We start from the raw sequence: 12287 nt of genomic DNA, 5'->3' as shown, positions 1-12287 counted from the left end.
GTATATAATACTGTTTCTTACTGATTTTTCAGTGCCGTAGCATGGCGAGGGGCCGGGGGCGCCTGGGTCCCCCAATAATTTTGACAATCACGTTTAATTTGGTCAGCGGCCACGCCCTACACGCTGCTCTTCGGTTCAATGTGTTCATTTCAGTTCGATAAAGCCTGAAATTTATTTATGTCTTGAAAAAAGAAAAATGAAGCGCGTGTTAAACAAAGTACACTTCTTAAATGGAAAATAAATGCTCTCGGAAGGCTTAAAATGCTATTTCAGAGACCCCATATTTCAAAATCTTCTAGGGGTGCATGCCCCTAGCCTCTCACGCAGACGTTCTTACGGGTTCGTCACCTAATCATTCCTCGCCCACGAACGCGTGACGAACCCCTAAGAACGTTTGCGTGGGAGGCTAGCATGCCCCCGAAAGCTCGCGCCTTCGGCGCTCGTGATTACCATCAAAATAAATCAAAGCAAAAACTGTACAGTAACATAAAAATTTTTCATTTGCCAAAGAACTATAACGTGTGCCAAATGATTGCAGTCAAAATGTGTCACACTATATTGCTGTTTGCATAGTTCACTCTTAACTCTTGGCTTGGATTTCCTCGTTCCATATAGACATAGTAAAGGCATGGCTTAGTTTCAGTAAGATCTACGTTCTCAAGGTTAGTTTCTGCGAATTACTGATAAAGTTTGCTTCTAACCATAAGCTAGCCCAATCGATTTTGAGACGTAAATTTCGCTCCCAGTATAAGCCTGGCCGATTTTGAAACGCAAATTTCCCTCCGTATATAAGCCCCTCCGAATAAAGGCCCCTCCAAAAATCTGCCCCTCAAAAAAGGCCTTTTGAAAAATATAAGCCCCGGGGCTTATTTCCAAAATTTTACGGTATCTTTAAAGTCACACAAACCAGCCAGGAAAACCTACAGCCCTAAAAATGACAACTTTTGCCTTTTAATGACGTTTCGTTTTCCTCTTTGATAGTTTATACTTCCAATGCGTTCATGGACGTGGAGGAGATTCCATTTTCGCGGGAAAAATTGCCTTAAAATGTGTCTACAAACAAACCGGTCACTAAAACCGCCATGACAGAGGCCTAATATGGGGTTTGCACGCTCCAGGTTATGGGCTCCTGACTGCAAAATGCAGCAAAAAAGTCAGTTACTTAGTGAGCAGTTCAGTTCTCCACTACTACTTGCAGTAGCCTGCGTAGCAGGTAGTTGTTGGGTGTGTTTTTCGTTCCTGGTTGAGATACAGCGGCGCGAAAGATCTGAGGCCAGAGATGTGGGAGGAGACAAGAGGTTATTGTAAAGAATTATCCTCAGCCAGGCCCGTAGCCAGCTTTTTTTTCTGCGAAACTGCGTTCCAACGAGAAGACGGGCCAAAACGACTGCACTTGTTTCTTGGAGGGGAGGGGGCGTTGGGAGAATTAGGTTTTCTGAGACTACATTTACGAGTGTTTTGAGGGCGGCAGCATTCAGAAAAATCGAAATGTGGACAATTTGCAAAATCTTGGACCTTCAAAATTGATTATATGGCAAATAGACTACTTTTTGTACGTATTTTGATAATGGCAAGTAAAATAGAAAGAAAATTGGCAATCTGATTATTCACAAAGTTTCCTGCTGATCATAAAGATCTTTCAGTAGTGTTCCAAGTTGGGGGCTTCTTAGCAAACAGATGAACGATGCAAAAATTAGTATGTTAGAAAGTACCCCAGGGGGTGAAAAAACCCCTTATATAAGCCATATAGGTATGTGCCGCCCCAAAGCGTATGGTTTTTGGACCTTTTTGGTCTGAAAACGGGTGTAAATTTCTCTCTGGAATCGACTATGGTTTATGAGGGAACTACTGGAGCGTATGAACGTACTTATCGTAGACATATTAAATTCTGCAAGCAGAACACTGCAATGCTGATCGTACTAGGTGAAAATTAACTCTGCAAGACATCAACACGACACCGAAAGAACTCAAAACAGAGCGGGATTGTAGCCATAGACAGCTGTTTCGCCCTCTCTGGGGCTCGTCAGTATGGCGTAACAACCAGAGAAAGCTCTGATGAAAAATATCCCCCCACTCTGATTTAGGCCCTGACCTAGAACCATCAACCTCCCCCCCCCCCCCTCCAACAAAAAAAAACGAAAAATAAGGAAATAGAAATTCCGTAACATTCCGAAAATAAGCCCCCCAAACTCGTAACGCAAAAAAACCCTCTGTTAGATCGCCCCTCCAAATATAAGCCCCCCCCCGGGGGGGGCTTGTACTTGGAAATTGCCCTCAAATACAAAGTAAAACAAAGCAAAAACGGCAAATTTACTTCTAAGGCTAGCCCAATCGATTTTGAAACGCAAATTTCCCTCCGTAGATAAGCCCCTCAAACAGGGCCTTTGAAAAATATAAGCCCGGGCGCTTATTTTCGGAATTTTACGGTATGCAAATTCGAAATGCATTTGAATAAATTTTTATGTTTATGCTCTCATCTAAGTCACCATGACACAATTTCTGCCTAAAGGCAAGGTCTGAAAACGGGTATGGAATTTAAAGGTCTGGTCTAAAATCGGGTGTCAAAATGACATTTTTGGTCTGAAATAGGGTCAGGATTTAGGGAACTGGGCGCCATAACAGGAATTCCTAAGAGTATCCCCCAGGGATAGTACATATAAGTTATATTTCTCTAGTTACGTGACACTAAACAGATGAGATGGGCCACTCCCCCTAGGGCGTCCGTGTCCAAATACGCAGTAATCTCTAACTTGTAAATTTACCTTCAAGATTTTTCAATGAAAAAAAAAAGTTCTTATATAATTCTGCAGCCCGAAAATCTTCACTGATGGCACTTTCAGTTTCTTTTCGAAGCAGTTTTAGAACAAAGTTATTCATGGATTGAAAAAATCTGGCAGTGGCCTATCTTCTTGCTTTCTTCGGCCCATTTTCTGGCAAACTATGTTAAGAACTGCTCAACCGTCGCAAAAAATTCAGAACGATTTTGCAATTACATTGTAGGCAAAATATCACTAATTCACTTTGTTTGAAATCATTGGTCAACAACCCTTCGGTGCCTGTGGGGAGGTGCAAGTTGATTTGACACACCCCCTCCTCCTACAGCCTACAGAATTCCCCATAGTTTTCACTTTGATTAACTTAAGAGTCATCTTCACAAACATAGGTCATATGGTTTTCATAATGTTGAAGAAGAAGAGCCTCACTACTGATCTCCTCTTGACAAATCCAGCAGCTGTAATTCTCAAAAATGACCAATGGTGCATCTGCTAGATTAGTGTTTCCAGTCTCCCTCTGTGTTTGAAGGTTGTTTGTAAATCCTTCGGCTCTAACATTAATATTTTTTCCTCCCGCTCTCTTCAGCTTGCACGATTCCAAATGTTTAGAAAGACTTTTGTTTTTCCGGGAACATTTACGTGACTCAACCTGCTTCCTCAGCCTTCCTGTTTCATTGAAACGCTTGCTACACTGTTTACATTCATAAGGCTTTTCCCCAGTGTGAACTTTTTCGTGAATCCTTAGGTCTCTTGCTCCGCTAAAACACTTGCCACACTGTTTACATTCATAAGGCTTTTCCCCAGTGTGAACTCTTTCATGACTCCTTAGGTGTCCTGCTTGGCCAAAACACTTGCCACATTGTTTACATTCATAAGGCTTTTCCCCAGTGTGAACTTTATCATGACTCCTTAGGTCTCCTTCTTGGCCAAAACACTTGCCACATTGTTTACATTCATAAGGCTTTTCCCCAGTGTGAACTCTTTCATGAGTCCTTAGGTTTCCTGCTTGGCTAAAACACTTGCCACATTGTTTACATGCATAAGGCTTTTTCCCAGTGTGAATTCTTTCATGAATCCTTAGGTTTCCTGCTTGGCTAAAACACTTGCCACATTGTTTACATTCATAAGGCTTTTCCCCATTGTGAACTCTTTCATGAATCCTTAGGTCTCCTGCTTGGCTAAAACACTTGCCACATTGTTTACATTCATAAGGCTTTTCCCCATTGTGAACCCTTTGATGTCCCTTTAGGTGTCCTGCTACACGAAAACACTTGCCGCACTGTTTACATTCATAAGGCTTTTCCCCAGTGTGAACTCTTTCATGAATTCTTAGTTCTCCTGGTCGGCTAAAACACTTGCCACATTGTTTACATTCATAAGGCTTTTCCCCAGTGTGAATTCTTTCATGACTTCTTAGGTGTCCTGCTCGGCCAAAACACTTCCCACACTGTTTACATTCGTAAGGCTTTTCCCCAGTGTGAACTCTTTCATGAATCCTTAGGTCTCCTGCTCGGCCAAAACACTTGCCACATTGTTTACATTCATAAGGCTTTTCCCCAGTGTGAACCCTTTGATGTCCCTTTAGGTGTCCTGCTGCACGAAAACACTTGCCACATTGTTTACATTCATAAGGCTTTTCCACAGTGTGAACTCTTTCATGCTCCCTTAGGTTTTCTGCTAGACTAAAGGACTTGCTGCACTGCAGGCACTCAAAGGACATTGAGTTTGTTCTTCTTATAACGTGTTATAGTTAGGGTACCCTTTGGCAGGAAAAAGAAACATTCTCAGGTAAATGCACAATGATATTTTGTTAGGAAGATGTGGAAAATTAGAAAACTTTAAAGATACCTGCCTATGAAAAGGTAGTTTTAGACCTGTCATACACTGACTACATACTTACCAGTACAACTTTACATTACCCCTTCAACATGGAGAATCCATCAACAGGGTTAATTTAATCATTTGTTGACTGTGTCTTTGGACCAGAGACTTCCCTGTGGTTTGTAAAATAACACGCATTTATAAATGGTAACTAAGGCTCATCATGCAGCTTTAATACAAAAAATAGTGGAACCTGTATTACTGTAAATCCCCTTTAAACTCCCTGGGGGCTTATTTTGTTTAAAGCATGTTTAACAGAGAGTAAGGATTATTTGAGAGGGAGGGTTATTTAATTTAGTGAAATGCATTACCAAAAGCAAAGAAAAAAAAGAAGAGGAAGAAGCAGGCTAAAGAAACGGTTGCCCATGAAACGTATTCCCCCGCCTGTGCCACATCCTGAAAATCCCACCCATTTTAAATCGGTCAATGAGACACCAACTACCACAGAAAAGGGCAACCTCGAGTGCCAGATGATTTTCAACCATGTGTAAAAATGACGAAAATGTTTAATGCAGGCATGTTATCAACGGAAGAAGAGATGCAGCAGTTTTCAGAGAATTCCGCCATAGAGACGCACTTGATCAAGACAAACATGTATATTGCTCAATATAGAAGATCTCAAACAACAAAGCGGCATTTTTAAGAGAACAAGGGAGCGAACAGAACAAAAGCATAAATTGATGTCCAAAACATTTGAAGGATATGCCAGGCACCATCTCATGGAGTCCGGACATTTACAAAAGTTGCTTGTGTCTGAGCTCAATAAATATCTTAAACATTACAAACTCATAAGCAACAGCACCAAAGCTGAAAAGATAAGGCGAATCTTGTTGTGTGTGCTTCATGGTGAGGGTGATCAACAGGAACATATAAATGAGTCTACTGACGAGGAAGCAAAGGAAAATGGGACAGAAGACAACAGCGAAGACATTGACAACTCAGGGGAGGAAAAAAGTGAGGAGGATATTGTCCTTACAGAATTGTCAAGTGGGCCTGACCCAGAGCAAGACACAACTTCTGGCAAATGGGAATGTTATAGCATCAATGAAAGTGATAAGATATGGTTTGTCTTTCAAAGCAATTCAGAGGAAGAGGAATTTTATGGTTTTGATTGAGTTTGCAAACAGTTGATGTTCTTAAAATTTCATGCAGGTCACTATAACAGAATCTAATAAATCAATGTAGTATAATATAGAAATTTGTTTAATTTTTGCATTAGTTACCAGTCTTTCCATGTCTTGCTGATTCAACAGAGACCTGGAACATAGTATTGAATGACCTCTCGAATCGTCTCGCGAATGTGTTCTCAACACATTTTAAACACAGGTTTGTAGAAACTTATTCCTTAAAAAAAATGTTGAACACTTTCAGGGAAACTTTTACATCACAAGAAGTTCTATTTAGCCAGGTTGGAAAACTCCAAAGGTTCTTCCAAGTCATGGTATTTGTTCCAAATATCCGACCATACACTAGTTGCTCCAGTTGTAAATAAACATTCCATGATTTTCACAAGTTACTCACTTCAAATCAGTGTCAAATTGAACAGGCTTTGGAAAATTTGACCTCAAATACTGAACGGGCAAAGAAAGCATTGTGCTTTTTTGGTGGGCTTTAGAAAGAAAGAGGGAGGCTTTTATTTTTTTCCCGACCTGGTCATCTCTATAAATAATGAACCGTCCCTAAATTGAAAATGCTTTGGCCTTTATGTAACCAGGGAGTTAATCTAAAGACAGACTCCAAACCTCTGTATTACAGTTTACTGAAATAAAAATATACTCCTTCTATTTTAAAGTACAACAAAGACTAAAAGAAATTTATTATGCGTCGTTAACAACAACCACAGAAATTACGCAAACAGGATATTCTAGAAAAACATCTTCATATTGCTTGACCAATCTTTGTGTCCTATGGGATGCATTTATTTTGTATCTTTGGGGATTTTTATGCTTAAGGTAAACAGGACTCACAGGTGAAAAATTTTTGGATCAGTTAACATGAAGTGTCACAGTTTGATTTATTAATACAACCTATCACTTATTCATTTGGTCCAAATAATAATTAACCATTATTTGCCAAAGGCGAAGTTAATATTGTTGAATAATCCCCGAGACTTCGTCTCGGGAATTATTCAACAATATTAACTGAGCCTGAGGTGAATAATTGTTTTAGTATATTCACACAAAGTGATCTCAACAGAATCAGAAAGGAAACCATTAAAAAACGATTAGTTTGATTGAAGGGTGAGTTCATGCGTGAACACGAAGCTGTAAACAGTGGATGCGCTAAAGTTAGATCTTTGCAGTATCTTCAAACATGGCAAATGATAGTTTTAATCTTTTTGTATCGAGTTTTGTAAGCTTTAGCATCAACGGTTTAAAAGAAAATGCCAAAAATTTAAATTACCACCCAATTCTGAGAAGAAAAGTAGAGCTTTATTTGTTTCTGTCAACTCACCGTCAATGAGAAAGTTTTCTTTGTTGCTTCTTGCAAATGCTGTCAACAGCGGCTATGATCAAGATGAGCATTGTTTATCTCCAAAGTTCTTTGCCTTGTTAACTTGCTGGCACATACAATTTTCGAAAATATTTTCCTTCCTCTTTTCTCCATAAATTAACTTCTATTGATAGGCAAAATTGGTCTTGCGAGAAACTGAATCCCGAAATCACAAAACAGTGACAAAGCGACCTCGTTTTCCTCTGTAGTGGTAAACATGAGTGTACAAAAAGTCAGCTACAGTAAACCACTTCACAATAAATCACGCTGTTTAAACACCATGAAGTCTTTTCTTGCCTTCAAAGTCATCAGCACTTGGATATCCATGTATTTTCAAAAAGGCTTTACTATGAAACTTTGGCAAAACACCCAGTTCCCGACACCGATTTTGTTCTGCTTTATAATCACTGCCTAGCGCGGTGAATATAGCATCATAGTCCGAGAAAGCTGACCATCAGATTGCTTGAATTACCAAGATCACTGAGTGTGTATATACTAATAAACAATTATTCTTCGAGCCTGAATGGGCTCTGAGTCAATAGCCCATGAGGTCGAAAGCCGTATGGGCTATTGACTCAGAGGCCATGAGAGCGAGAGGAATAATTGTTTTAATAAAATCCAACTAGTTGGTCAAATGCTTTCACAATTGTGTACGTGAATAAGAAACCCTTAATATTAAGAAATCGCAGTAGATAACTAATGTGGACATTGAATTGAACAACAAAGTAAACAAGACGCTTATTGAATACAACTATTTTCTTCCAAATTGCTTAGATACAAGTAGCCTGCTATCCGTGAAGAGCGAGGAGAGACGGCTGTATTCAAAGGCAAAGATAATATGTGACAACGCTCGACGTCCGTGTTAGGAAAGCAAACGTCATTTAGATGGAATAGTAAATCATGATAAGCTAAGTTTAAAGCTTATTGAAGCCTTCAGATAGGTATCAAACAACGTAATATGCTTGGAAATCAGAATACCCGGCCACTTCTTTGCATATCATTGAATAACAAAAGTGCCTATTGTGTTATACCTCGTTCTTTAAAGCGTTCCGACAAATGTGAATGATGTGGCCGGGTATTCTGAAGTTGCTCCCAATTTAAAAACAGCAGATAGATATTTGTATCTGGGAAACCACGTTCAGGTCCGTTGTTATTAGGATCTGATGGCCCGATATCGAGCCCGAAAGTAGTAGGACTCGGGATCATCTGTGTGTGTTCTCATCCGAGTAGCTAGCAGCTATCATTTGACTTTCACAACTGAATATATCCATAATGTATTGAAAACGTTCTTACCTTTAGTAACAAGATCTTGTCACTTTGATAAAATCACACGAAGGAAGATAAAACCAAGAACTGATGGATTCAAAAATCACGGTCCGATAGCGGCCATTTTGATTTTGACAGTGTGAAAGAAAAAACCCGTGGGGACTGGGGACCTAAGCTGCATGATGAAAGGATGCGCACGGGTTTTTCTTTATTTTGTTTGTCTGAGCAGTTTCTGAGAACTGGATTGCCTGGATGTCTTTACTTTCAACACATCTACTTTTAGCAGAAGCAGTTATCCCCGGGAGTTAGCTTCTCTTTCTTGCACGTGCAAATCATTTTCCAGATATATGAGAGGGTCATGAGTGATTGGGGCGCCAAGACATAAAATATCAGCGGGGCGTAAGAAGCTACCCTAGCTTCTTACGCCCTGAATATCAGCAGTCTACAGCGACAAACCGTTGAGTGGTGCCAGATCTCCCAGTTAAGTTGTAGACCTGGATCAATACATAATATCGTAAAATTCCGAAAGTAAGCCCCTCCATGTATAAGCCCCTCCAAATTCGTAACGCAAAAAACCCTGCGTTAAATCGCCCCTCCAAATATAAGCCCCTCCCGGGGCTTGTACTTGGAAATTGCCCTCAAACTAGTAAAACAAAGCAAGAACGGTAAACTTCCTCCTAACTATCAACCTGGCCCAATCGATTTTGAAACGCAAATTTCCCTTCGTAGATAAGCCCCTCCAAACTGATATGCCCCACAAAAAGGGCCTTTGAGAAATATAAGCCCCTGGGCTTATTTTCGGATTTTTACGGTAACTTGCAGAAAACAATAAGACGCCAAGGCGATCAAAAAGTAAACAAAGGAATAAAAGAAAAAATATATATTTGTTTAAATATTTTTTCGTTTTTTCCTTTTGATTACTTCTTCATAAATTAAAACAGTTTGTAATTTGTTGACTCACGGAATACTTTGGTCGAAACGTGTCCGTGCGTTCTTAGATGGAATTGGAATTTGAAAGTGTTGGTTTTTAAGAAAAGGGGAAAACCGGAGTACCCGGAGAGAACCCCGGGGAAAGAACCAACAAAAAAATCAACTCGCATATGGCATACGTTCGAACCCGGGCCGGACCACATGGAGCCGAAACCAATGGTGGAATTGCACGCATTTTAGGCATCCTACTGATGAACAGTTGCGACACGTAGATATATATTTTTTAGCAACTAAGATGATTTGCAGTCTGTCTACTTTGAATTGATGGGAGGAGAGTGCTCTCACCACTGCGCCACCTTTGCTTTCCATTATCGCCTTGCTTCAATGATCAGTCTGCCGTTTTATGATTTTCTACAAGTGTTTGGGGTGGGCTGGGTTCGTAACATCCACCCAAAGCCAGGAAAAGGAACGGGCGCACGCGGGCTTGACTTCTGATATTTCCATCGTTTCCCTGGCCTTCGACGGTAAGACTTTTTCTCGGCTGAAATTTCTGCACCTTCCAAGGTTATTCTTTGATTCAAACATTCAGTTGAATAAGTGCTGAACACTGTGGTTTATATTATTGTTTGTTACTGATTTTTCGCTGAAACGTTATTTGCATTAGTAGTGTAAAAAGAAGTTTTAGAGGAACCTTTCTTTTCAAATACGTGACCCGCGCCTTCCAACTCTTGTTTAATTATATCTCGAATAGTTCTCAATACCAATCTCTTAAATAAATAGCCTACATAAAAAGGCGGTAATGATATTGATCTTAGAAATTTACGAAGGCGTTAAAATGTACGTCAGTTGCTTCCCGAGAAGTTCATTTCTCCACTACTATTTGAAGTAGCGTGCGCATCAGGTAGTTATTTGGTGTGTTTTTCGTTTGTGGTTGACATACAGCGGCGCGAAAGCTCTGAGGTCAAAGACGTGGGAGAAAGCAAGAGGTTTTTCTAAAGAATTATCCTCGGCCAGGCCCGTAGCCAGATGCATCCACACGCCCTTCCTAGATCAATTATACTGTAAATAGCCAGGAATATAATAAAGCTGAAAACATAAATTGTACAAGTTCATTTGGACTGAACCAGGATAGTATTATAACGTGTTGGAAGTTTGGATTTATTTTTGATCCTCGGCTGCATACATGAGCTTTTCCACTTTGAATTCTACTTCTTTAAGGAGCGCTACCACCATCTTCGCTAAATTAAATAAGCGCCCCCCCCTCCCCTCCCCTCCCCTCACTCTAATAAACCGCCCTCAGACGAGTCTCCCTCGCAGCCGTGTTTATCTTGTCACGTAACGCTCCTCCCCAACATTCGAACCACATTCTTTCCAACTGTTTTATTAACCCAAAGCTCCTGATTACCAGCATATTCCTTCAGTCCTGTCGCATGTAGAGGCAGACCAGACAAGGCCAGATAAAAGCATGCGCGTCTCTAAAAAAATCATTGGAACTGCAAAAAACAAAAATAATGCTTTACGCATCATTCAATTCCAGCTGCGCCCAGCCCCCCCTGGGCAGGGCATTTGCCCGCCTTGTTAGTCCTGGGGTTGGGGCATTTGCAAAGTTTGTGCTGCCCGTGGGCCGGGCATTTGCAACCCCGCGGCCATTCCCGAGCCTTTGACACGCACGCGGTTCCCTATCATAACTAAACAGAGGATTTTACTGTTAAAGAAAGCAGATTGGCTCATCTGTCAAGGGCGGGAAAAAATTGAAGAGGGTTGTAAAGGCATGTTCTTGATTTTAAGCATGCATTTCTTCATTGCTTATCAAGCCAGAATTACATAGCGAAATCGGGAGCTATCCAGTCAACTATCGACGTGAACCAACGTTTTTTGGTCATTGAATCAAATTTCTGTTGATATTATTTGAAAAGCATCCCTTCATATTTCTAAAACTATTCATAACATATAACGTTACAGCGCTCTATTAATTTTAATGTCAATAATTTTACATCAGTATTAAAATTATAAACTGGTGCGTGTCGTCGTGGCGTGTAGCCTGCGAAAACATCCGTTTCTCCTCGCTCTTCGCCGCTGGGGACGTTTCGCGCGGAACGTCCCCAGCGGCGAAGAGCGAGGAGAAACGGATGTTTTCGCAGGCTACGTGGCGTGAAGTCTTAATGAGAATCCTAGTGCTATTACAGAGGAAGACGTTAATTGAAAAAAAATCGCTCATTAAAATGCTTAAAACGGCACTATTCGACTGTGCGATCAATAAAAAAGAAATTGCAGTATTGACGGAGGACGGGTCATTTGTCCTCCTTTTTCGTCCCCATCCCGGGGGATTTGACAGCTCAAGAGTCCCCACCCCCTGGAATTTGCCATCCAAGGCATACATACATATACATATTTTATTTACTTGGAGTCTTATACAATAAATAGTATATCAACTATTTCCAAATAACTAAAATTACAAGCAACAAAAAGTTCCTAACCATATATGGCTAATAAGTTATTAATTAAGTCCTAGAATACTTTTACTTTTTGCCGTCTTCACCCCTTTCCTTTATTCAAAGCATTCGAATACATGTTTGGACATTTTTTTTTATTCTATATTCTTTCATCAAAATAATCTAGTAACGACCATCTTTTTCCTGGTAAGCAGGGCATATATTTAGAAAATGGTATTCGTCCTCCATTTCTATTTTACAACTTGGGCAAATTCTTTCCGCAGGTTTCTTAAACGGTCTCAAATAACGTCCTGTCTCTATGGCTAATTTGTGGTTGCTAAGTCGCAATTTTGTTAGAGCTATTCTGTGTCGCGTATTGGTGACCTGATGTAGGTAATCTTCACATTTGTAACTGTCTATAACCGCCGGGTAGGTTCTCATTTTGTTGCTTTAGTAAGCATCTGTCGTTATTTATTTCACTTAGCCATCATTGTAGTTGGATATCCTTAAG

General features: G+C 40.3%; 1 protein-coding gene and 1 pseudogene across 1 annotated transcript in view; both read right to left on the bottom strand.

Annotated features, from left to right (window-relative positions):
* Positions 1 to 12287, bottom strand: part of LOC140931125 (uncharacterized) — a 135803-nt pseudogene that overhangs the window by 41057 nt on the left and 82459 nt on the right.
* Positions 1 to 12287, bottom strand: part of LOC140931127 (uncharacterized) — a 123457-nt gene that overhangs the window by 69396 nt on the left and 41774 nt on the right. The window lies entirely within an intron of this gene.

This window comes from Porites lutea, chromosome 3 (assembly GCF_958299795.1).
Source record: "Porites lutea chromosome 3, jaPorLute2.1, whole genome shotgun sequence".
Classification (NCBI taxonomy): domain Eukaryota; kingdom Metazoa; phylum Cnidaria; class Anthozoa; order Scleractinia; family Poritidae; genus Porites; species Porites lutea.
The sequence above is the reverse complement of the archived record's forward strand: the minus strand, read 5'-3'. Positions and strand labels throughout refer to the sequence as shown.